Raw genomic sequence first — 26,557 nt, 5'->3', positions numbered from 1 at the left:
ACACACACACACACACACACACACACACACACAGGTTTCAAACTTAGGCTTCCTGAAGCAAACACTTACTTTCCTGCACCTTTACCTCTTTATGCCGGTGGCTGTGTATTGTCCTTCCACCCTTTATAAGCTGGGGACTTCGTTTGATTTGTTTCGAGAGATGCCACAGGGACCTAGCATTGATCTGCCGTGTTCTGTGTGCACCATAAAATGTGTCCAGGGATTACCTAAGTTTGCATAAAGGTTAAGAGTAGGCAAGGTCCAGCCTGTCTGGTCTGGGTCAGGTGTGGAGATGCAGATTTCCATCTGGGCAGCTCCTGGCCTCTCTCCGGCCCAGTGTAGAGCTGGTGACCTGCAGGAACAGTAGTGCTGGCCTCAATGCCGGCCCCTTCCTCTGGATCCTTGCTGCATCCTGTCGCCGTGTGTCTGTTGAGTGTAGTGAGTCCCGTCAGGCTGCCCTACATGGACAGCCCCAGGCCCCATCCTCCTGTGTTACCTCTGGCTTTGCTGGCTCTGGTCCTCCCTCTGTGCTCTCTGCCCACTTCCCACGCCCAGGAAGCTTGGCAGCTCCTTCTGCTGTGTGGCTGCAGCCACTGGGTCCTGCTGGAGCGGTGCCATTCAGTGCCACCTTCCCTTGGGGGTCACCTGCCCAGTGTGATGTCCAGGACCCTGCTCTGCCTCCCAGTGCTGACCCCGGGGGCTGAGCTCTCGCCAGGAAGCTGCCCCTCAGCACCAACCCTGTGGGGCTTTAGTCCTGCCCTCATCCAGGACTTTTGAGATGGAAAGCCCCATTGAGAGAGCTCAGTCGTGCTCGCTTCGGCAGCACATATACTAAAATTGGAACGATACAGAGAAGATTAGCATGGCCCCTGTGCAAGGATGATAGAGCTCAGTAGCACCCGTTTTCTCTCCCAAAGCCTTGTACATGGATTGCCTCATTATTACATCTGAAACTGGGGTGCATCTTGCAGGAGACTACATGCTGAAGTACTGAGGCGGCCTTCTCTTCTGCCCTCCTGGGCTCTCTGTGGTGGGGACGCTTTGATCAGAGCTCTGTGCCCTGTGGTTGAAACTCTAGACCTCGCTTGAAGCTGAGCCAGATTCCATGATGAATGGAATTGGCTGGGCTGCTCCGAGGGTAGAGTGACGTGAAGCTCACTTGGGAATGCAAGCTGGGCTCTCTCCTAAAGCGAGGAGTTCTCAGGGGTCCATGCTGAAGCCAAATTTGGGTAAACCAGAGCAAAATTTACAGTAAAAATTAGCAGAAATACTAATGAAATATTCTTTTGTTACTCACTGATTGAATGATAGGGCTGGGGAACAGTTCTGAACTCCACATATGCGGTGATAAGATACTGCAACTGAAGCTGGGGGCACTGCTTTAATTGTGCAGAGACATTTGCACTGGAGCCCATTCTGGGTGGAAAAGAGTGAAGACCACACGAGGAGGTGAAAACAAGAGGGCTTTATGGTTTTGATCTAGAATGTTCCCCAATGTCTCATGGGTGCAGAGGTGGGATTTTGCAAGGGGACTGAGTCATAGAGACCCAATGCTCGTGGGTGGATTCATTCTTGCAGGAGCTCACAGCCTGATGTCTGATGTGCTGCTTGGCGCTGGGGCCCCAGGGGGAGCTATGTCCCTTGGGGCATCACCTGGGAGGCTCCTTTCTTGTCCTGGTTCCTCTCTTCTCTCTGCTTCCTGGCTGCTGTAGATTGAGCAGAACCAAAATAAACTTCCCTTCCTTTTCTGCAGTACAGGTATGCTGCTCCAGTGACAGCAAAGTGACTAATATCAAGGGAGAGGAAAAGAGGGGAAAGAAAGGGAAGGGGAAAGAGGAGAAATAAAGAGTCCATGGGGCAAGATCACAGAACCCATCGCTCAGATGCATCCACTGCTTCCAAAACAAGGGAAGGTTAGAGCAGTATGGGAGATGGCAGAGTGGCCTCCGCCTGGTGTTGGGACCACTGTCCCCTCTTCCAAAACCCCCTGATTCTATGACCCGTGCTGTCTTCTCTCTGCAGTGTCTTGGTAGGAAAACCACACTGGAAGCTTAATCTTGCATCCTCTTTCATCCTCTCTATGCCCAAAATAATGCTCAGCCAGTGTCTCCACTGCTCTTTGGATATCGCTCATGGTAACCTTCCAAGGACATGAAGGGAACGGTTGCTGGCAAAGCCAGGACCCCACGGTCCTGGGTGTGAAGCTTCAAAGCAGAGCTTGAAGTCATAGAATTAAGGCCTAAGGAGAAGGCTCTAGTTATCTGTGCTTCAGAAGGCAGGCCAGGCACAGCCAGGGGACAGTGACGTCTCACTCCTGGAGGCTTGTCCATGGGAAAGACTCCTCAAGCATGAGCCTGAGGGTGTGGTAAGCCTCAGGATCTGAACCGTACCTTTAGGAGCACATATGTACCGAGTCAGTCACACACCCTGGACAAGGAATGGGGTTAATCAAGGGCAAACAGTGGATACTCAGGACAAATCAAGGAAAATATTAGCTTCCTTTCAGCCAGAGGGTTAGTTTTGAACAACAAAGCAGAGGAATTAGGTTTCCACAGATTTCACAGACCTAGAGCTCTTTTTTTCTTTCCCTTCCCTTCCCTTCCCTTCCCTTCTCTTCCCTCCCCTCCCCTTCCCTTTCCTCTCTTCAGCCTTTTCCTTCTCCTCTTTCCTCCTTTCCCCATCTGCCCTGGTCTCTGTCTCTGTCTCTGTCTCTGTCTCTGTCTCTGTCACTGTTCTGTCTCTCTCCTGGGCTCCATGCTCAGGCCACATCCTTTTTGTTAATAAATATTTTTCCTGTATTGAAAGTACATTTTCCTGTACTAAACCAAAAGCTACTTAAACACAAAAGTAAAAATTTGAATATATTACTGCTTTAGTCACTTTTCTTGCAGCCTGGTCAAGATACTCAACATCTACAATTTAAGGAAGGAGAGGTTATTTTGGTTCATGTTTTCAGCCCAGGCTCAACCAGCTCCAATGCAGGAAGCCATGGTGGAAGGGTTTGGTGGAGGAGAGCTGCTCACCTCATGGTGCACAGGAAGCAGGGTGGGGGGGAGTCAGGGAGGGAGATAAACCCTTCCAGGTCAAGTCCCCAGTCAGCCTCATCCAGCCAGACCCCACCTCCCTACAGCGAGTCAGCTGTGAGTTTATGCCCACACTCAGGTCTACTGGGATACATATTTGTAGTTTCTGCAAGGTGAGGGCAGTTTGTCATACCGTGCTGTTGTGTCCACAGCAGAATGTCTGGAAGCTCCAAATGCTGTCTGCTAGACGGACAAACCAAAATACAGCTCCCATCCCATGGAGACCCTGGGCGAGGCCGAAGGGAGAAGGCACTGTTGGTGGGAGTGTAAACGGGTAAAAGCACTTTGGAAATCAGTGCAGAGATTCCTCACAACACTGAAACCAGAAATCACCTCTAGGTATCTTCCCCAAAGACTTAGAGACCTCACATTACAGTGCCCATGTTTAGCATAGTACAGGTCATAATAGTTCAATCTTGGAAGTGGCCCATGTCCATCACCAGATAAAGGGATAAAGCAAACACGCTAGTTATGTAGAACAGAGCACAGACATTCCTTGTTCAATGTTTTACTGTTTCATGAGTGCTGGGAATTATTGCTGAGGTACACTGTTCCGCCTTACAATCTGCTTCCCAGACTTACGAGTCATCTCTTTTTGGTACAGTTCTAAACGTCTTGTTTATGGAGCCTCGATGTCTGTTTTTTTTTTTTTTTTTTTTGGTCCAGTACTCATTTTTATACAACATGGTAATTTTTGCAGTACAGTACTGCACAGTACTGTAATTTTACGTGTTGCCTGTAGCAGTAATAAGAGTCATGCAAATAAAAGCAAAGTCATCACCATTTCTTTGTTCTGCATATTGGAACATGTGCACGCTGTATGATTCCTCATTGAGCTACCAATTCCTTTAATGACCCATGGCAGGAACAGAACTGGCTGTTAGGTGGGGTGTGTCTGCACTCCTTTGCCATAAAGTGGGGTAACCATGAGTCACAGGAGGAGAATGGATGCACTTTGAGACCATAATGTTAAGGGACATAAATCGGACCCACGAATTTCAATATTGCATGATTTCTCCTACATGAGAAACCTGCAGTCTAAATAAAGAGAAAAAATAAAAGATTGATGAGACAGAGAGGCAAATCTCGCAAATGGGAGGGGATCCAGAGATGGAAGGAGGGGCCAGGAAAGAGGAAGAGGAATAAGAAACTTCAGAGGTGTTAAGTGCCCTCCAAACATCATGTACTACAAACTAATTAAAGATAATTATGCACTATCCTAACACATATTTTTTAAAAAGAAGAAACAGCTGATCACAGGCTTTCCTGCCTTGCTGTGTCCAGGAGTGGTCTGTAGGACAAGCTGGCTCAGACCCAGTCTCCTGAGATGGAGCCGCTCCTCCAAGTGTTGGGGTGGCTTGGTGCGCAGCAGGGCAGGTCCAGGCCAGGCCTCTGCCTGAGTCCCCTTTTCCATTCCTTCCCTCAGCAAGGTGTAGTTGGGGGGGACAGCCACATCCTGCAGACCCCTTCAGCCCAAGCAGAACCGGCCCCTGGGGATCCAGGTGTGACAGTCCCTAAGGGGTTGGCTGGTGGTTCCCACTCTGCCCTGCTTGTGTTCAGGGCCCCGCTATGCTGAGGTGACCAGCGCTTTCCTGCTGCTCTCCACCTTGGGAGTCCCCTTGCTGAGGTGGCTCCTACCTTCCTGCAGAAAGACCAGGTCAGGGGAGTGTCCCAGCAGGACAGGGACAGTCCTGGTGAATGGCACAAAGACAGCTGAGCAAACTCTAATGGGTGTGGGAAAGAATCCAGGCTGGAGGAGAGAAGGGAAAAGTGAAATGGGAGACACTGAAAATGTCTGCAGACAGGACAAGGACTTTTAGAGGGGGGAGGAAGTGATCCATTCACTTATTCAATATTGATTATTTATTGTGCTTTTTTATTTTTGAGACAGGCTGTTGCTACGCAGTTCGGGCAGGCCTTGATCTCATTAGGTATCCCAAGAAGACTTTGAATTCATGGTAATCTTCCTGCCTCAGCCTCCTGAACACTGAGATTTCAGGCAAGGGACACCACGCCAGGCCTGAATTGTATTTAAAATACTCCTCCTTATACGATGCTTTATTCAAAACAATGGTCATACCACAATGCACAGGAACAGGCCAAAGCCCTGTGCTTGTTAATAAACAAGAGCAAGCAGTCGTCTGCATGGCGAGTTAGGTGTGACACATGATGTGAAAGTGGTAGGGATTTCAGTTTGCACACTCGTGCGCATGTGTCATATCCAGTGGCCTCACCTGCTGTCTTGGGACTCGAATTTGGCAATGGGGGAGCTTCTTTGGCAGCGGGGACTCGGGCTTTGTGGTGCTGGAGAACCAAGGACATATTGCAGTTATTAAGACAGGAAATGATTCAAGTTCGGATAAAACTTCTTAACACTGGAGAAGAAAGGGAAACAGCCACTTTGGCAGGACAATCATTACATTTCTGAGTTTACGTAAAGAATGTTGCAAAACTTCTCAGTGCAAGGCCAACTTTTGTTCCCTCAACGCTCTCACTATTTTTGAGCAGTGCTCAGATTTTAGCTCCTGATGGTTTTTTGAGATGTACGCTGAGTTCCCCATCCTGCCCACAGGGATCAGGTTACCTGTGCATTTCATACTCTTAGAACTGAGTGCTTGTGCCCAAACACCCTGCTTTTAAAGCATGGTTTGGTTGGCGTTTTTGGAAAGAAGGGTTCATCACTTGTGCCTGGTGTTCTGGTCCACTCTTTTCCAAAAATTCTGCATCCAAAGTGACATCAGACTTCGAGTTTACCCCTAACGCACTCCAGTGATGTTTGCTTTACATGTGTGCTCAGTACTGTTAAAATACTGGTGAGCGCACAAAGTATCTGTCACTTTCTCCACAACCCTTTGGCATAACTGAGCGGGTTTTCCTGTGCCATTTCCTGGATTCAAAACCCACGCAAATCACCCAGCGATAACTAAGGTCTTGCAGGTAACAATCACTTCTCCCACTGAGGCCCTGCAATGCTTCTGACAGTTCTCACAGCAGCCTGACAAGGGGAGCTGTGAAGGCAGGCACTTCCCGCTCCAGAGGGGGATGTAGTCTGAGACTCGTATCCTTAGGGATTTCATCAAATGTCCCAGAGTGTGTTCATACAAAGTAAGGTGACCGTGTAAACTCACAGGACCACCACGGAACACATGGCCAGTGGGTGGCCGGTAGGTCATTAGGCTGTGACACGAGGCTGTACTATTATCTTGCCACTGAGGATACTAAGATACAAGAGGCAGGAAATGACTCGCTCAGTACCAATGGACACGCTGTGGAAGGCTGGGGGCTCAGCTGGGGCTTGGTGTGGAGAGGTCGGGCTCTTGTGCATAGTAACTCACCCATCTTGCTATGATTCCTAAATGGGAAGCAACCCTCCAGCTTCCTACTCACTTGAGGGTGTTTTCACTTTGCAAACAGTGGTCCCACGGCAGGGGTCAGAGGGGAAGCAGGGAAAGTGGCACGTGACTAGGTATGGGAACCCCAGCTTTGGAGAGGACGCTGAGTTCTGGGTTAGCCCTTCTACACTGCAGCCTGGAGCTCTCTGGGGCGATTTATTGTCTGTACAGTAAGGGTGACACTGCTTGCTCTGAGAGGGATGTGATATTACAGTGTCTCACTGGTGATCAGTCACCTGGTACGCCCTGACACCGGTGCATTCCCTTCCCACACTTGGTCAGTCTGGGCATGGGTCAGCTGACGGCTAAGAAAGCTGGGATGCAGTGAGGTGGAGGTGGGGCTGGTGGTTCTACCACCCCTAGGAGAATTCGCAAGATGAGGTGGGGGCCCTCGTGCAGCCGGGAACAGCAGTTTGGATCTCAGCGTTGGCTGAGGATCAGCCCCCTTCAGGTGAAGCCTGTGTGGTGGGGAAGCTGCTGGAGTGCAGGTGACAGTCCCTCCCCACTTCTTGGTTTGTCCTTTGTCCCTGCCCCTGGGAGGAAGCTTCCATGACCTTTCAGTAGGCTCCGAAGAGCAGTGAAACAGAATGGAGACCATGTGCGGTCACTCTGTGGACACCAACTGTATCAGAAATGAAACCTCCGAAGCCAAAAGCAAATCTCATAGGCTATTAAAAATACCAATGCATTCATACCTGTTTGCGCCAAATAACATTTCTCTTATAAAATAATTATATATATATATATATATATATATATATATATATATATATACTTTGTTGTCTTTTTGAGACAGGGTCTTGCTATGCGGTTCAGGCTGGCATTGAGCTCACTTTGTAGCCCAGCCTGGTCTCAAACTTGAAGCCTTCCAAGTGCTGGGATTACAGGCATGAGCCACCATGCCTGGCAATAATTACATTTTAGAAACAAGTGAAAAGCTAGAAGAATGGCAAAATTGGTTTACATTGCTTTGAGAATGTTTTTCATGTTTAGCCCAACAGGAAGCAGTGGCATTTTCATGTCTTCTTCTACCTTTGATCCTTGAAACAGAATACGTCCTGGAGCTTCTGGAAAAGCCCCTGAGAATACATGGGAGCTAAAAGTGTGCTAAAAAGTCACGTGCGGCCTTCGGGTGATTGTGAAAGTGATTCTGACCTTGAGGACCTTCTCAAAGGGTTGTGGGATCCTTGAAATTGCCTCTATAATTAAAAAAAAACTTTTCTTAAATTTTCTAATCAACACATAGCAATTGCACACACCTGTGGGGTAGAGAGTGCTATTTTGGTCAGGTGTACAAGGTGTATTGCTGAGATCAGGGTGACTGAATCATCCCGCAGACACTGTCATTTCTTAGTGTTAGGGACATTCTGAATCTTCTTTAGTCGCTTTTTTTAAGTCACAGTTCCCCTGTGGTGCGAGGAGCCTTAGAAATTACCCCTCCCGCCAGCTTCCGTGAGCCATCTGGCTCCGCTCCTACCCGTCCTTCTCCCGGCCTCTGTAACTGCTATTCCTCTCTTAACTTCTGCGAGGTCAAATTGTTCAGTTTCCACAAAACTTCCTGTACCTCACTTATTCCACTGAACGCGATGCCTTCTGGCTCCATCCATTTGCTGAAAATGATAGTGTTTTACTCTTTTTCTTTAATAGCTGGATAATTATTCCATTGTGCACCAATATCCCATTGTCTTCATCTGTTAGTAAGCACCTAGGTTGTTTCCATATCTTGGCTTGGGAACTGCACTAAAACCTCAGCAATAGTTTTGGAATATTCTCAGAATTCCCTCAATTTCTCCCCTTGGTGTTCGGCCAGTGACCACTTCCAAGACACTTCCTTCAGACTTTTGGGTTTGGAGACCCTGGGGATGGCCGGGCTCTTGGGCCTGCAGACATCTTCCCTTCTCCCTTTTCCTGCCCTCTTTCTCTCTGCCCTCCTCCTGCACAGTCTTCTTTATCTTGTCTCTGTGGGAGTTCCCAGGTGCCTCCAAACTGGTTCTTCTGCCTCTAATCCAACAGCTGCCAGCCAGTGGGTTCCTCTTATCTGGAGTCTTCCACCGTGTGCTTCCCTCCCCAGAAGCCTTTGGTTTTGGCTAACATGGTTAATTCTATATTACGCTGTTTTACAAAGATTTGAAGAATGTTTCCAACCCACATTCAAAGAAAATATTTGTGACCAGGGTAAAGAATGCCAGGCATGTTTGCTACTATAAGAAGCTCTTAGCAGAAGTCGGCTGCCTGCCAAAGTAAGTAATAGGGCCTAGACTTCCTTTATCACCAGAGACAGCCAAGTAGCTGGACAATCGCACAAATCCAGGCTTCCTAAGGTACGAGAAATGGAGAAGTGGAGAAGCCGTCATGAAGGACCATGATCCCTGAGAGACAAGAAAAAAGGGGCTGAGCCCTGGACTACTCCTGTTCCCGATGTGAGCGTCCGGGCCTCAGCACAGGGAAGGTGACCCGTGTGCAGCTCACTGACTTCCTGAACTGATGAGACAGAGGTGAGAGCTGAGGGATGCAAAAGCAGCTGCCGTTCACAAGAAAGGAGGGCGCATCGGAGGCTCCTGCTTGGGAATTCAGCAGAGCACCGACCTGTACACACCCGAGGGAGAAATCCCTCCCGCTGCCCTGTCAGTGAAAGAACCAGGGTGAGAATCAGATGGAATGGGGAGCAGGCCAGGAGTAACCCTTGTTCCCTGGCCAGACTGGGGAGCCACACCAGTCTGGGCACTTGGTGCTTCAGCAGTGGAGTGGGAGCTGCCCTGTTCTGAATGCTGCTGTTTGCACCCCTGGAGATTAAATGCAGTACCCCAGTCCTTACCAAATCCAGCTGTTTCCAAGAATGCAGATGTATCCAGAGCAGAGTAACAGCCACCATCCAACGGGCTACAGCTCACAAGGTTTGCTATCCAACTGAAAATCGCCAATGAGTAAGGGCGCGGGAAGGCAATGAGGAGAAGCAGTTGATTAGAACCAAGAACTAATGAGATGTCAGGACAGTCAAACAGTTGTGTTTCTGTATGCACCAAAAAGTAATTAGAGAAATAGAAAAAACATATTTACGTCTAACTTTTCCAAAAAGAAAACTCCACATCCAAATAACCTCCAGGTGCATTCCACTAAGTACTAAAGGAAGATCCAGAATTAGTTCTACCCCAACCCTTTCAGAAAACTGAAAAGAAATAAACCCTCCTCAACTCCTGATATCTCCCCCAGTTGTAGGAGGCTATGATCAGCAAGCTATCAAAGTGAACTGAGATATCACGTTTTCCCAAAAGTAACTGGAAAGTAAACTTTAGGTGTGAGGAATAGCTGGTCATTTCCATGGTGATGGACCGTATCCTGCAGAAGACTGTAGTTCTCTCTCCTCTTGCTCCATGGCTATTCCATAAGAGCAGGTAAGGCAGGACTAGGCTGAGTGGGGCTCGAATTTTTGATCTCTAGTTGGGTCTGACTTTCAGGGAAACACAGTGTAACAAGAAAAGTCCAGACCAGTATTCCTCATGAACCCAGACATAAGAATTCTAAATAGAATACTTGCAGATTAAAAAAAATCCAACGATATATAAAAAGGCAACTACATTGTAACTAGGTTGGCTTTATTTCCACAGTGTAAATTTGGCTTAGCTTTAGAAAATCGATACAGGTAAATCACCATATTAATAAAACTAAAACTCACATAAACATCTCCATAGATGCAGAAAAAATGTTTGCCAAAATTCAGCATCAAAGGCTGAGGATTTAGCTCAGCAGTGTAAGTGCCTGCCTGGCAATCACAAAAGTTGGGAGTTCAATCCTCAGTACCAAAAAAAAAAAAGAAAGAAAGAAAGAAAGAAAGAAAGAAAAAATTTAACATCGATTCTCAATGAACCTATCAGCAAGTTTGGACCAGGAAGAAATTTTCTCAGGCTGCTAGTGAGCACCTGAGGAAAACCGGCAGCTAACATCAACCCACAGGTACCAGGCTCTCTAAAGGCAGGGCCAGTGCAGGAAGGTCCATTGTCTTATTTCTACTCAGTATTGTACCAGTGAGCTGGTAAAAAATAGTCAAGTAAAAGAGATACAGGCCACACATAATCAGAAAGGAAGCTGTCTTTGTGTTCTGTGTCTAAAATCCTATGGAATTCATATAAAAGTTAACAGAACTAATAAGTGAGGTCATGAGGTCAATATTCAAAAGGCAGCGTACCTCCTTCTACTGTGCTAACAGTGAACATTCAGAAACCAAAATAAAAAATGAAAACCTTTGCAATATATCAGTAACACCTCGAACTCAGTGCTAAATCACAGCAAAGATGTACACGGTCTATAAGGTGGTAGTGGTGGCAGACACTGCTTAGTCCCAAGCCCACAGTGTGTCCTCATGGGTGTCCTCTGTCCTCTGTCCACCCCTCCCCACAGCGCTCCCTGTGTGGAGTCCGTTCCAGGCCACACATAATCAAGGTCCTGCAAGGTCCCGGCACCTGTAGCCCGGCCCAAACCCTGGAGAAAGCACAACAGGAGCTCTCTTCCCTTCTGGTCACTTTCTTAACAAGTCCTCTCCTCGTCCTGAGCCAGCACAGGAAGAAAACACTGCTGTTTGGGAGCCAGGCGCTAATTCTAGCATCCAAGCTCTTTTGGGCCGGGGCAGGTTCCCCATATGATTGGGGAACCCTGGATTCTGGGGCACCTACACTTTTTTTCCAGGACTACCTTTTACTTCAGAGATTCTCTGCATCATGATTTTCCTGCCTCAGTTCAGAAAAAAAATTGCCAAGCACACAGTGAAGACAGGATAGGGCACACTGACAGAGAAAGCACTATTAATGTGTTTGTCATAGAGAATAAACAAAAGGAATGACAAAAACGTGCCCTCCTGGAAATTGCTGTGGGTGCGGAGGATGTTGGAGAGGAGGAGATGAGAAACCCGTTCCATCCCCTCTGCAGCCAGGTCTCCCATTCCAGATTTTTACTGAGTCAAATCTTTGTTTTAGACTAGAGAAGAGAGATTCCCCATTCTCCTAAAATATATAGGTTCCTATCTCCAAAGATCTTGCCTTTATGTTTAATAGCAAAATTAAAACATCGATGTGAGGTTATGTGCTTACAAAGAATTCTACGAAGGGATGTGAAGTGACTACAATAAAATACAGATCTAGAGGCAGTGGAGCAGGCAGGATTGGGCCGAGTAGTGAAATGCAAACTGAATGTGATTGCAAGGAAAGGGGAAGGGGCGGGGAAGATGCTTGTTCAGCTATAGACTTCTGACAAATACAGTGTCCTTTCTGGAGGAAGCCCAGCTTTCTTGAGAAAGACCTTTGCTCCAGAGGCTCTGAGTTTTTCGGACTCTGAGCAGCAATATCTGGAACATGTCACAGCGATTCAGTGGCCTGAGGAACACAAAAGGGAATCTTGGCAGCTACTTCCTGAGAGCCCATGTTGGGATCACACTCAGGATGCCCTTTGTGCTGCCCAAAGCCTGGTCCCATCTGCATCCCGAGTGTCAGTGTCATTACCAAGGAGCAGAGGCGATGGAAACTCTGGGGAGCCTGGCACTCAGGGTCCTTGACCTCCTCCAAGGACAGTGCCGGCTTAGTTCTAGATGATGAATTGAACTCATTGGCAGGGCTAAGGGTCCCTGAGCACAAAGCAAAGAATCAGGGAGACCACAGCTCCTTCTCCCAACGCTGGGGCCAAGGCTCAGAACTAGCCCGGCTCCCCGTCCAGCAGGAGGTCAAGGGTCATAGTAAATATTGCCGGACAGCGGTTCCCAGCTGCTGTGTCATGGCCAGGAGACCTATTGTGAAGAAAGTCAAGAGGAACAGGTGGGAATGAATACCATCTTTGGGCATTTGGGAAGTGGCCCAACAAGCATGGCATACCTGAGTGACAGGAGTTTTCTTGTGCTTCTTTTGGTGGAAGTACTGGTTTGCTCAGTACTTTTCCAAGAGCCTTTGAGAGTGGAGACCTCCTTCTCATGGGTCGGACTATTTCTTAGTAAATGTCATTAGAAACTTCATCATCCAGGTCGCCGGCATTTTTTAAAGTATGTAGTTAGAGCTACTTCTTTTACTCAAAATAGCCATCTACCTGGCCAGGTCCCAGCTCTCACTTTTCTTTTCTTTGCTCTCGAGATCATCATGATACCAATCTAAAGGAACACCTCTGTAATTGGACAGCAGTCAGATGGTGGGTGAGGGTTCCACTCTGAGGCTTGCTAGGTCGACTTCGTGTGGCACAGCATGAGCCGTGGGGAGCCATGTCACATTCCTGAGTACGGTCATGTTTCTCTCAACTATTGTGCTCTGATTGACTATGAAACTGTAACTTAAAACAAGAGTGTTGTTTATGACTTTGTGGGTTGATGGGGGCTCAGATGGGCAGAGCTTTTCATTTAGAGCTTCTCATATGGGTGTAGTCAGAAAGCTGCTGAGGGGAGCTAGTGCGTCTGATATCCAAGATGGTGCACTTCCATGGCTGGAGGTGATTCTGGCTGACGGCTGAGAATGGGAATGGGACCACCTACGTGTGGGTTCTACATAACTTGGGCTTTCCATTGAGGACAGTGATACTTCTTACCTGGCAGCTTTGGGTATCAGGGGTGACTGTTCCAAGAAGACCAGAAAGAACCCAGAAAGTTTTACAATTGTAGTCACCAGTCCCAGAAAGCCAGTACCACTTTCTTTTATTGATTAAACAGAGATCAGCCTAGATTCAAGGCAGGAGGAAATTACACCTCAGTCATACATTGGATGAGAAGACATTCAATATGGCTGCTCTAAATTACAAAGGGACCGTCCTTCTCTAGAATAGGGAAACCACCTAGAGAGAAGAAACTGGCAAGAAATCACAAAGTTGAAAGACTCCAACACGAAAGTCTAGATTTGGGAAGGTGCTTGTGGAAGACAAAATGTAGAGACCAGTTACAGAAAGGAGCAGGGAAGCCAAGATGGTGGAAACATCTAGAACCATCTAGAATCTAGAGAGTGCACAGAGGGGTGTGCTTTGTCACACATCTGCCACATGGCTGAGCACACACATCCCTCTGGCGCTTCCTGGATGGGCTGCCTGTTGGCTGGTGACAGTTTGGTTACTGGTGCTTTAAGCTTTTTATGTTAAAGCCATCAGCCAACAGAAGTCAGACTGTGTCTGTGTGAGCGAGAGGCCACTCATCCGGTTCTGTTAGGGGTAGCAGGGCTGGGAAGTTACCAAGTCTGTCTGCCTCGGGATGGAACCCGCCACGCGGTTTCTGTATTAACTTGTGATGCTAACAAGGCCTCTCTTGGTCATTTGTCCTCACTGAGCAAGGTTAAAACTGCAGTAGAACAAACAAACAGACAAAAAACCCAAAAAGATGGTCTGTCCATCTTTTTTCTTCCTCTTACAAAGGTGCTTAAGAAGTGGTTCACTGCCTTGTTAGTCTCATGATGTGAGTTACTTTCTGATCAGGGCTAATCCCTAGTTCACTTGTGGCTTTCTGCTTGGTAAAGGACCTACAGAATCAGAGAAATCAGAACAGAATGCTGATCATAGAAACCCACGAATGACTGTTCAGAGTCAAGGTTGAGCTGATCAAAATCTAGCGGTTGCAGGGAGGGAGACTCGTGAAAGACACAGGTAAGAGAGAGGTTGTTTGGAGATCAATGGATGGAAAATGTGCAGGGGAAACAGAAAAGCCGGGCTGCAGGAGGAAGTCCATCTGGGACAGCGGTTTCAAATCTATGCTGTGGTTCCGTGAGAGATTACTGGAAGCTCCAAAAATAACATCAATAGGTATAGAAAATTCAGAACCACAGAGGCCCTGTGTGCAAAAATGTAATACTCTATTTCTCTACGACTGAATTGGCCTTTGCGTGTGAATTCCTGTTTGCATATGAAGAACAAATCCTGGAGTCAGAGGCGGTTTTGTTTTCACTGGCTCAAGACAGTTTCATTCAGAGTTCTCTCCCTCTTTTTGTTCTGGGTGGATGCCTTTGGGGCAGGTGAGGTGAAGAAGGAGACAGGTGATCAAGGCCACCACTGTCTCTGGAGGTTCATGGGTCTGCGCTGGCCCACAGGTCACACGTGGCCTTCCAGGGTTCCATCGTGAGGGCTCTGACAGGGTCTTGGCTGCTTAGCTGACCAGCTGAGAAGTGCTGGTCTTTGTGAGGCCCAGGCAGGAATGCTGCAGGGCTGACGCTCACTTCAAGCCACGCTGGACACGCAGAGATGCTGTGTGCTGTTTCTCTCCTCCAGAATTCCTTACAGACCTCTTCCCCTGGGAGGAAGGCAGGGTTTGTCTTGTTTGACAGTGGTGGAGAGTAAGGGTGCTGGGCCCCTCTCAGAGACTTTCCAGAGTCTGATGAACACCAGCCACCTCCCTCTGTTCTTCTCCTTCACACCTTCTGGTCAACTCTGCTGCCCTGAGGCTGAGTAGAAAAAACAGCTCTGCATGTCCACATGTTCTTCCCCACTCCGTGGTTTAGGGTATGAGTGTAAGTTTCCAGCACTGGTTTTGGGGTACCAGGAAATAAACCACAGAAATGCTTTTCCTTCCAAGCCCTCAAGCCTAGTGTTTGTGTGTGTGATGAACAATCCTTCAGATTATTCTCCAACCTTGTGACCTGTGGGGAGTGCTTAAAACATGGGCCGTGGTCCGCAGTCAGGGTGATTTTGTGTCATGTGCATTGTTAGAGAATTCTCCCTGCACAGAGGGTCTCAGGAACTGAGCCTGGGGCAGGTGCAGACAGTCGTCTCCTGCATTCTAAGCAGCAGAAGGCAGTGCTGTGACACAGGGGATTCTCCAGAAGGTGTCTAGTGCCTAAAGGCGCTCCTGCTGTTTTTGGAGTTTTTGTTCAAGACATAAGTCGGGGTCATATCTTCAGTGGGCAACAGTGGTGCCGTGTTACCTTACGCTGAAATAGGAGAATGAGTCCGGTGTGTCTGTGTGCAAGCTGCAGCAGGGGCTCCTTTAGGGGTGACAGTTGCCAGCTCACAGAGTCTCCAGCCCAGAGGTCAGTGTGGGGAGTGCACTCACAAGTTATCTGAGCAAAGGAGATAGAGCACAGAACAGAGTTAGGGAAAGTGCCCAGCATGGTGAAATGAGGGAGGAGGTGACTTCAGGGTTCCAGGTAAGTCCGTGAAGGTTATTTGATTAGTACGAGTGAGTAAGAGTGTCAGTCAGCCTCTCTACCACTGGCACCAAAGACTGACATCCACAGTTTAGAGGGAGAAAAGTTTAATTTGGCTCATGGTTTCAGTGGGTTCACTCCGTGGCCAGCTGGCTCCCAGGAGAAGCATCACAGCAGAAGGGCTCTGTGGAGGAGAGCTGCTCAGTCCATGTGATGTGGCAAATGGTGAGACGCACACAGAGGTCAAGTACAGAGCAAGCAAGCTTTATTCAGCCAGCTGGATGATGGGTTCAGCCATGACACACCATGACACACTCCACCATGACACACATCCACGCTGGGTCTTTGTTCCCCAAAGTTTTATAACTCCCCAGTTACCATGGTAACCCTATCATCTTACTTGAAATCTCACAGGAGTCTTATAGGACCTTCCTGGACACTGAACATTGGGGCCCTCAGTCAACCAGGATGCAGGCAAGGGTCAATGTGCCTGTTGTTTGAAGTTTCTCTCTTTGCAGAATTTATGATTATCTGGTACAGGTTTCAGAAAGGCAATTCATGTAAAGGTCAGCAAAAACTAAAATGGGACCTAAAAACAGAGTGGTCACTTCAGCCCTATCACATGGAGGTCAGGAAGCACAGCAGGGGAACACTGCCAGGATCAGACATCTTCTCCAAGGTCACACCTCCATGTGCCACACAGCTACATCTGGGGTGCACTTTAATCTCCAGTTGGCTTCCAAGACAATTAAGTTGACAGTGAATATTACCTGTTATGGAGGGGGAGATCTTCAAATCATACGGCTGGGTGGATATTTGAGAGCCCATCTGATGGCAGTGAATGGTGTCTAGCAGGACACTTGGGGGTGAGATTAGGGGAGAGGGTTAGTGCTTTAGCAAAAGAAAAGCCAAGCTATAGCATCTGCCTATACCCCTACTTTGTGGGAGACTGAAGCAGGAGGATCACTGGAGCCCTGGATTTCGAGGCCAGCTTGGATAACATAAGACCCTATTTTTACCAATAAATAAATAAAGTTAATTTTAATCTCTTCATAACTGCGTACAGCAATTTCACTTTTTGCTTGTCAACTGCTTAACAACTTCCAGTACATAAATGACAAGAGAAGTCTCTATTCACTTACCTGTTAGGGGTTGAAGTGGCTGTCTGGTGGTACACACACAGTGTCCCAGCGTCAGTGTAGGAGATGAAAGGGATGGTTGTTTACCCTCCTGGCTGCCCAAGGGACGCAGCTGGAAACTTGAAAATCTTGGGTGTCTCCCGGAGTTGCAGTCGTGACTGACCCCATGGGCTCTGAGTTGGGACAGCTAACAAATTTGCACAGCTCCAGACCACTGCCTGGTGTCAGCCTGCTGCCCTGAGCCGGGGGAGCCCTGTAAGCCTCTGGACCCAGGCAGAACAGTGTGTCACTGCTTCAGGACTCACTAGAGCTTCTATGCCCGCTTGTAGGAGCTCAGTCCTTCCCTGTTTCCTCCGTCCTGGAGCTGCCATGGTCAGTCCCGTTTCGAGTTCCTGAGGGGTGAGCTAGAGTGGCTGGTGCCCACAGGAGCAGCCTGTGGCCATGGGAAGGGTGGTGCACGCCCAGAGGACATCCCCGGGGAGGTGGCCCATTAGGTCCTGGAAACCTGGGCACAATTGGGAGGGGAAGGGATGTCTCAGGCTGCAGACTTCCGGGCTGCTGCTGGGGTCAGGGCATCCCTTAGCCCTCCCTGGGGCAGGCCATTTTCCAGAAGGCCCTTGGGATTTTCCATTTTTCTGGCTGTGATTTCTTAATGTGCAAATAGAGTCTTGGGGCGAGTGGGATTTTCGTTTGCTTGTTTGTACTTGTTTGGCGCCGCAGATAGACTTGGGGCACTCCTTCCACCGAGCTACACCCCAGCCTTTTCCTTTTTTATTTAGAGTGTCTCCTAAACTGCCAAGGCGGGGCTCGAACCTGCATTCCTCCTGCCTCCACCTCCAGAGTACCTGGAATTACAGGGTACTTGGGTATTAAATTTAGAAGAGTACTGAGCCTGGCGTCAGGCAGCCAGGACTTGTAAATGGTTTTTACATGGGGTGCACACTCACGCTCACAGTGAAGCTCAGGGCTGTAACCCCGTCACGGCCAGCTCGCGCTGTCCTGTCTGCGCGCGCCTGTCACCGCCCAGCCGCTCCCGACGCGGGACTGCTAGGCCTCTTCTAGGAGAGGAAACAGGAGTTTTAGGTGCAGAACCCGAACTCCTGTCAGCTCGCCAAGCCCGTAGGGGGAGTGGGCGGAGCCAAGCCCACCTCCACCGCTGGGACTCCGCCCCCTTCAAGCCACGCCACACCCCACGCCCCTTCCCGCAGGGCCACGCCCTCCCCGCCGGCCACGCCCCGCCGTCCTAGCGAGTTTACTTGGTGCAGGAGGCAGCGCGGCCGGCCGCAGAGGGGGCGCCGCCGTCCGCGCCCCGGAGGGATGTGACCCGCAGGGCCGGGGCCACCCGGGCAGCAATCGCGCCCCCCACGGGGCCGCCCAGGTAGAAGGTTGGAGGGGCGCGGAAGGGGCGGACACGGGGAAGGCGGGAGTGGGGGCTCCTTCCCGATGACCGTGATTGGCAGGGTTTATGGTGCGCGGTGACGCTGGCCCAGTCTCAGTGCTGCCGTCCCTGTCGCAGTCCCTGTCCCTGTCTGTCTTTGTGTCCCATGTAGCAGGCACCTTGCCCCCGGTTCTGGGTTCCAGAGGTACCTTTCGGACAGGCCTGTGCCTCCCTGTGTAGGTCCAAGTTCTGCTGGATCAATGCTGCCCCTTCGGCTTTAGGCTCATAAGAATCGTGAAGGGCACAGTAAAAGGCAGAGAAGTCGGGAGGCGGCTCTTTGGCAGAGGAGAGAGAGGCGGGGCAGGGGTAGTAGAAGGTGAGGCCGCGCGGTGTCCACGCGCCACCTCCCAGCGAGCAGTGCGAACGTTGTGCACTGTGACACGCGCTCCTAGGATAAAAACTAAATAGGAAAAGACGAGGGAGTCTCCTTCCCAAGGCGAGGGCCTATCCCTGGCGCGGAGGAGGGCGCATGCAGTCGCTTCAGATGGGCTGCGGACAGGCGGACTGCGGGGACACGCCTCGGTCAGACACGCAGGAGCGGTCTTTTATGCGCACTGGGCTTCAGCTTCCCAGCCCTGGGGGAGAAATATCAGGGATTGCTCTGATTTGCAGCAAGGAAGCAGAAACTCAGTGCTTGACTGCTTGGAAGACCGGGACCTGGAAGGAAGGAGAGATGGAGACCTTGGGGCTCTGGTGACACTGCCTAGGAGTCCTGCACCTCTGAAAGGAAGGAGGTGCACCGCCCCGCCCCCGCCCCGCAGCTCCTCAATGCTAACCCTGAGTGTTCCCGGGCGGGGGCGGGGCGTGCTCATAGGAAGGATGCGTCCTGGAGCCAGGAGTGCGGTGCGCGCGGCCGCCACTGGGAGGAGAAACCCGAGCCGAGGTCCACGGAGGAGCGGGGTGAGGTCTGGGTCCCCTGGCTTAGGGCTGGACTTCTGCACGGTGAATGTGTGATCAGGAGCACGGGGAACTCTGTGATTAGCAGCTAAGCGAAGCCCCCGCCCGGTGGCGCTGGGGACGTTTGCTCCCTGTCCCCAGCTAGTTCACTGAGCGGCTGGCGGGGTCTTTCTTCTCCACCGTTCTGATTGGTTAGCTGCCGCTGTGTTTCTCTGAGCGCACTGCGTTCTATTCTCCATGGACTGCTGCGCACCTTGGCACTGGATTCCTTGGGGCAGGGACACGTGACCCTGCTGTTTCCAGCCTCCTGGGGCAGGCACAGGAGAGGATACCTGTGGCTCACCCACTGATGCTCCCCAAGCATGCAAGGGAGGACGTTCGCCATGGTGTGGTGGTGCGTTTGGGAGGCTGAAGCAGGAGGATCACCGGGAGTTTAAGGCCAATCACTGAGACCGTGTCGAAGAAACAGAAAAAAGAAAAAAGAAGGACTTTCAAGTGAGTTCTCCTATGACCTTGACGGAGCAGGCGTGCACTTCCGGTTTCTAACAGGCCCTGCACGCCCCGAGTGGTGTAAGGTGCCCCTGAGACGTTCTTTACTATCCTGAGACGAGCGACATCTTTCGAGTAAATTGTTGGCGATGGGCCAGACCCTGTTTGATATTAGATTGACTTGTTCACTCATCAAATGCGTCTTGAGTGTCTGCTGCCTGCCAGGCACTGCAGCAGGTGCGGGATGGAGGAGGGAGTAGAGCGAGCGTAAATCCCGTGCTCTCCTGGACATGCGCTGTGCCGGTGCTGCGCAGGTAAGAAAGAAGCCCGTGGTGGCTGCATCCGCGGGCGGGAGGCAGTGTCTGTCCGTTTGCAAGTAGAGCTGCTTGAAGGCAGTATTTCCTTAGTCTGAGCTGGACCATTGCCTCTTCAAAGGTTGGAGGTTGTCAGGCGCCTGTATGCCACCCCTCGCCGCCAGCCTTGAGCTCCCTCCCTTCCGGGTAGTTAGCAGGCGGTGGCACAGGCTGAGGATCTGCAGCGCCAGCAGCTTTGTCCTCTGATCGCCTGCCATGGCCCCAGGAAATACAGTCTCTGGCCACGCCTAATCCTTCTGTGCAAAGCGGCCCAGAGCTCAAGGAGCTCACCAGGATTGGAAGACCAGCGCCCCTGGTCACCTGCACGCCTGGGACTCTGCGCTGTCTCCCTTGATATGCGTCCACTGCTGTGCACCGCAGAGCGGTGGGCTCCCTTTGCCTTCGTGCCTGTTTGGGACAGGATTTATAAGGTGCCTTTAAGGAAAACGTGGAAGGACAATGAGAGGTGGCCAGGGAGCAGAATCGGGGCTGGAAAGGCGGACTGCGAAACGCTCCATGACTTAGCCTCCGGTCAAGTGGCCCGGGCCGCCACAAAGGCTGGGGAAGGTCACTGTCCCAGCGCTGCACAGCGGAAGCACTCTGAGCAGACCAGCCAGCGCTGGCCGGTGGCCGGGTGCCGAAGTCTTTAAAGGTGGTTCTAGCTTGCAGATAAGGTAGACATTGCAAGTAGCTTTCGTGCAAGCAGCAGGAGCCAGGTCCTGGGATGTCTGAGCTGTCACTGTCTTCAGGATGAAAGTGCAATGCTCCAGAGAGATAAAAGCATTCTGGTACAAAATCAAGTGGCCACTTTCTCCAAAGGTCTTCATTAAAGAGACAGAAAAATGGGGTTTAGACTGTCTCCGGGAGGAGCCAGCACCAAGACATGGTTCCACAAGCCCAGCTCAGTGGTGCAGACGGGAGTCTGGTGGTCTGCTCTCTACAGGCCTGGCTTCCCTCACCCGAGGAGGTAGGGACGTGGGTAGCATGGAAGGGACTCTTGACCAAGGGGTAGGAGCAAGCAGGATGTCGCCACCTTCTACCCCTGTTGAAACCCCTCTCCTTCCTCCTTATGCAATTATTTTAAAACTCCTTGTTTGTATTAATGAAGTGATACATTAAACTTTCAGTGTAAGTTTTAAAGCTCAGCGTGATATCTAGATGGAGAGCAGAGACAGGGACGTTCTATGTTAAGGCAATGAATCCAGGGCTGGGGGTGCTTGGGTAGAGGTAGACTAGAACCTTACAGGGTCACCTCGTGCTTCCCATAGACTGACCACAAGCCCAAGTGGCGGTCACAGGGCAGCGTTATCACAGGTATGATAGTGGCTGCATTATTAAAAAATTCAGAGTATGGAAATTGTGGCAGCCACAGGCCTCATATATAAAAGCTCAGGGGAGTTGCGGGCTGGGGTCCAAACCCTATAAACTTGTTTTCCCATTGGCATGGATGAGACATCCGTGAAAACATCAGGGTGTCATGTAGGACCCCGGGGCCAGCGTGCGTGGTACTGCTGGGTGTTGCTCCAGATGACTCACAGCCATGGCCTCCATCACTCACCAGATGTGACCCAAGTGCCTGAAATGTCCCGTTAGGGGCCATGTCACCTGTTGAGGACAGCCTGCTTTCCGATGTGACCCAGGCGTGGGCAGTGGAAGGTGTGGGCTCATGCAGATGTGGTGGACATACATCAGGGCCCTGGCAGGTAGGGTAGAATCCAGCTGCCTGGTGCTCTTACGGTTAGGGGATCCATAGTAGAGGTGGCCATAGGAATCAGAGCAGTGGATCCTGGCAATGGGGTGACCCTACAGGGCAGGAGGGAACCATTATGATTGGTACATTGTGCCAACCTGAGAAGTTAGTAGTTTAACTGAGAGACTCAGTAGGGAGCCAGGGTCCTTACTTTGTAAACATCCTCATCCTCTGTAAGAGGAGGGCAAGGAGATTTCCTGAGTGCTACACCAGGCTGGGGGCGGGCTGTGTACAATATGAGGGGGAAGAGGCTTGTTCCCCACTTTTGTTCTGGCTGCTGCCTTGAAGTGTTGCCCCAGTGCCACGCCACCCTGCCTTGCAGCCAGCTGATTATAGACTGAAATCTCTAAAACCTGGAAGCTAAATAAACCTTTCCTTCCCTAATTCTGGGTATCAGATCTTTTGTCTCAGCAATGAGAGAAAAGTAACCAAGACAGGACTCCACTGGTGACTGAAATGGCCTGTATTCTGCTAGAGTATTCCTGGGGTACACAGTGGTCCCAGTTTAGGAGATGTGACCAGAATCTACAGTTAATGTTCAAATTAAAAAATTATCACAACGAAAGACGCATTACCCTGAGACCCCTCTGAATCCTCACTGTGTGCTGTGCGTGCATGTGGCTCTTCGTTCCAGCTGCTTCCTGAAGTACTTTTGGAAGGCTTGCTTCTTGAAGGTCTTTCCAGGGCTGCTTCGGTGGCCTGAATGAATTCAAAATGTTTATGGTGATTACTGTTTATTAAAAATTAAGGCGTGTCCTCATCCACCTTGTCCACCAAGCCTGGCCCCTCCCCAAGTCTGAAGGGCCACGGAAGGTTAAGTGCTTTGAGTCCATGGAGGACACCATGGCTGCCATAGCAACCAAGCTGAGGACCCTCGAGGAAGAGGACTTACAGTTTCAGAGTATGGTGAAGGATGGGGTGAGTGTGTCTGAAGCGAAGGAGAGGAGGAATATGAGGGGGATTCTCGGCGCCGCGTCTTTCACTGTGATACATTTCTTGGCACGTACTAAACCCTGGCAGCCATTCATAGAAGTTTCTGACTGCACAGGTGGGGGGGAGGGGCAAATCTTATAATGGGGAGCACGGTGTAGAGTGCTCAGGCCTCCCATCCCTCCCTGTGGGTCCCAGCCTGAGGATCTGGGTCCTCTAGGCTGCCTGCAGCCTCTGCCTGTCCTGCTGGTGGCATCTCTCCACTGTGTGTCACCGCTGATTTCCAGCCTTGCCCTTGAAACTCATGTCCCTCAGTTAATATCTCTGATCTTATGGCTTTGCGGCTTGTGATAGCTGAGTGTTTACACTGCAGAGGATACCTGAAACCTCTCTGTGGACGCTTATCATCTCTGCGTATCTTCATGTATCACCGATCATAAAAAGTATCTTGACCCGGATGCGAGGGCAGATAAACCCAATTGGTCCGACATGCAGTAGAATTGTCTATGGATGGGAAAGGGGTCAGCCCTGGTGTTCTTGTGTTTTCTGGCATAGCCAGTGGTTTCTTTTGGTCCTTTTTTGGAGGTGACTTTTGCTTGTGGATGGCTTTATGAAGCTCTTTCTCGGTGGCTGCCACACTGAACATGGAGTTGGCTTCTTAGAATGCCAGTGTCACCATGTCACTGGTGTCTGCGGAATGGGCTTCATCATATGCAGAGCATCATGGTGGTGACTGGATTCTTCTGTGGTGATTTCCACCTTCTGCTTGTCCACCTGGAGTCTGAGCAGCCTGGAGGGGTGCCCTGGACAGATACCGTGGTGGTCAGGGTTAGGCTGTCCTGTGTGTCTTGCCTTTTGGGTGTGAGTTTGTGAAGTCCCAGTGCTTTCTGTTCTTCTGACTGGGATCGTACAGTGATGACCCTGGGCATTCACTGAGTGTGGACTTGCTTGGATTTTAGCACCTCCGCCTCTTGAGAAATGAAGAGGGGGACCCAGCCTGGTGTCTCTGTAGCTCCCCTCTCAGGATAGTTCTTCGATGTCTCCTTTTTATCCTAGACAGATATTGTCTTCCCCCTCTACAGTCTAGCCGTGTGTGTTCTGACATAAAGATGATGCCCTTTTAGAACTCCCTGTGCACAGTTGGTGCCCCCGAGGATGGGCTCTGGGTTTCCTTCAGGTACACGTTCCCCTTGGGAATGTTTGGGTTCCAGTTTAAGAAGTGAGGCCTTGTGAAAGTGCAGGCTTCTCAGTTTCTACAAGCAATGGCTTTGCGAGTTTCTTTTTACCTCATCTTTCGAGCTGACATCCTTGGTCTGTGTGCTGAGGCTGGTTAGTAGCACCGTGAATCATTTCCTTTCTTTGGACACTAAACGTTTTTAAGATTATTTTCCTGTATTCCATTTTATTTCTTTTTACGCTTTTTTAAAATTTATTTTTATGTGTCCATGTGTTGGAGGTCCCTACCCAGTAGCTGGCGCCTGCTCAGGGCCAGGGTCCCTGTTAGATGAAGTCAGCCTTTGGGAAAGCGGGGATTTCTGGGCCCCCCTGATCATAGTTGATTCTTTTGCTTTATTTCCCGTGTGTAACTTAGTTCTCATTTATGTTTCTCATTCTGATCCTGTAGTGTCTTAGTCTGTTTTCGGGGCTGTCCCAGACTACCCCAGAATGGGTAATTTATAAGCAATAGGAGTTTTCCAGCTCTCAGTTCTGGAGGCTGGGAGTGGAGGACCAGGTGCAGGCTTCCAGCGAGAGTCTGCAATGCCCTATAGCAGACAGGTGAGTGGAAGGCAGGCGAGGGTGTTCAGGGCAGGCCCATGGCCCTGGCTGCCAATCCAGGTCCACAGGCATGGTCACTGTCTCAGAACTGACCCAGTCTCATCAGAGTAGCATCCATCTTGAACACCCCGAAAGCCACTGTCCCCCAGCACTGCCACCATGGTGATCAGATGAGTTTACACCATATGTAAGCCACACCAGAGGGGTGATGCCTGACCCCTTACATGCGCCTTGGTGTTTGTGGGTGGTGGTGCCCTGTGATGCCGCCGTCACGCTGTGACACATGCACAGAGGCCCCCTGGTGGGTCCCAACCACCGGAGCACCGTGGAGTCCCTGTCTCCTGGGCCTCTTCATGCTGCTAGCTTTGTCATGTGTTGCCATAGTAAACTCAGGGAGCTCTGCAGTGGGGGACAGCACTGCTGGGGGTGGGTGATGGGCCACAGCCAGCTGTCCTGGAGGCTGGGCTTCAGCGACTTGGGGGCCACCCCGCTTGTTCACACATGGTGTGGGCATCGCTGTGTCTAAGCTAGGAAGAGGGGAGCGCGAGGTGGGGGCCTGTGAATGGGTGTGTTTGTCCTTTCCCTCTCGTCCTTCTACATGAAAATTTAAGTCTGAAACATAGCACAGGGGACTGATGCTGGGACTTCTAATTGGTACTGGTAGTTCCTAAAGCTATAATTTTGAATTTTACTCTAAACTTTGCACTGAACTTGGGCTCCGCCCTTTTTATTTTTATTTTGAGATGGATCTCACTGAATAGTTAAGCTGCCCAGACTGGACTTGAGCCTGCCATCCTCCAGTTTCTGCAGAGAAACAAGGAAAAGCAGAGTGGGCAGAGGCTGATGGGACTCGATATCTGGGCCGCCGTGGGCCGCCCCTTTTCCATCCTCACAATCCCCTTCTGTTCCCCACCCCCCTCTCCTCTCTGGGGTTCCCTCCCTGCAGGAATTTCACAGCTCCCACCTGGGGACCAGAAAGGCCCTATTCTGGGCTGGGACTGGGATTGATGTTGGGGAACCTGGAACCCAACGGCCTCCCCACTGTGCCTCCTTCTGGCTCTGTCAGAGGCAGGGTGTAGGGGCTGAGGCTGAGTCAGCCTCTAATGGCCACAGCCACCACCGCAAAGCGTGGAAGTGGCCCAAGGAAGTGACTCAGGCATGAGAAATGCCAGGATCCAAACAGGGCAAGGGGAAGAAAGCTGCTGGGGCAGGGATGGTGATGCGGGGGCACACACAGGCAGAGGCTTGTGCAGAGCATTTTAAATCAATGTGGGGTAGAGGTGTGCAAATGTGTGAGCAGGAGGGCGAACTAGGACTCAAAAGGCGAATTCACCTGTTTGTAAAGGGTTCCGTTCTTTATTTCTGGCTTCTGGCAAAGCCTATGCTCTGCTTTCCGTGCGTACGGAGCGGTGACGGCTACAGGACAAATTGAGTTTGAGTCCGGCTGGGTGCCACGGGCACTAGTGAAGCCAAGATAGCTCATGGCTGTCAAGCTCTTCAGATTCGCGCTTGTGACTTGATTTACCAAAAGCGTTCTGCCCTAGAAGACAGTGGGATGTGGGCCTTTGGGGCTCCAAACTCACATCAGTGAGTGTGTCCACCTCCTCACCATCTTGGGGTCTTAGCAGGTGTGGGGGACAGGAGGCCCTGCCATGTAGCGTCACCCTGTGCTCTTCCTTTCCAGGTGGACGTGGCCCCTAAAGATGGTGATGCTCTTTTGAGACCAGGACCCCAGCACAGGACACGGGGTCGGGTCCCCCTCACCCTGCACCCCTCAGTCTGCTCTCATCAACAGCTGGCGCCCCCCATCCTCAACTCCAAAAGAGATGCCTCCCACGTAGGACGGAATATTAGGTATTTGTTGTCAGTTTTCTTTGGGAGCAGCTCTATGGCTTCGTCAATTTAATTTTAAGTTGATACCTGGCATCCATGATATTGGTGGGGCACTGTTCTGTGAAGGCAACGTGGACAGAGGCAGCAGTTCAGGACCCTGGCACAGAGAGAGATGAGTGCCGTGACCTTAGTCCTCTGTGGGAGCTGGAGGCATCCATGCCAGAGAACAGCGGGTGGGGATGGTCCCTGGAAGACTGTCAGGGAGGGGACGGTCAAGAGAGGATTGACCAGACTGGGGGAGGAGTCTGTGCCTGGGTTCTGGGATGGATGGCTGTGGCTTGTGAAATAGGGTCTCCCAGGTGGTCAGTGTGCTCCCTGCCCCAGCACATTCTGA

The 26,557-nt window shown here is 50.6% G+C and overlaps 1 protein-coding gene, 1 long non-coding RNA gene and 1 pseudogene across 7 annotated transcripts in view; 2 read left to right on the top strand and 1 right to left on the bottom strand.

Annotated features, from left to right (window-relative positions):
* Positions 1-26,557, top strand: part of Il1r1 (interleukin 1 receptor type 1) — a 67,418-nt gene that overhangs the window by 15,966 nt on the left and 24,895 nt on the right. Inside the window, exons 1-3 of one of the 6 annotated variants that reach the window (XM_063229785.1) lie at positions 17,943-18,075; positions 18,748-19,835; positions 26,015-26,184. The exons of 1 other annotated variant lie outside the window; for it this stretch is intronic. The gene's annotated coding sequence lies outside the window, so the exon portion shown is untranslated. 4 more of the 6 variants (XM_003471728.5, XM_063229787.1, XM_063229786.1 and 1 more) reach the window with 4 other exon arrangements.
* On the top strand, positions 808-908 carry LOC111757330 (U6 spliceosomal RNA; annotated as a pseudogene).
* Positions 13,117-17,799, bottom strand: LOC134471347 (uncharacterized). Its single transcript, XR_010040757.1, has 2 exons — positions 16,701-17,799; positions 13,117-15,471 (listed from the first exon to the last, which is right to left on the bottom strand). It is a non-coding gene; the product is annotated as an uncharacterized LOC134471347 (long non-coding RNA).

The sequence above is a fragment of the Cavia porcellus genome, unplaced genomic scaffold (genome assembly GCF_034190915.1).
Source record: "Cavia porcellus strain 051 isolate PalLab524CR breed Dunkin Hartley unplaced genomic scaffold, mCavPor4.1 scaffold_18, whole genome shotgun sequence".
Classification (NCBI taxonomy): Eukaryota; Metazoa; Chordata; class Mammalia; order Rodentia; family Caviidae; genus Cavia; species Cavia porcellus.
This window is presented reverse-complemented; position numbering and strand designations above follow the sequence as displayed.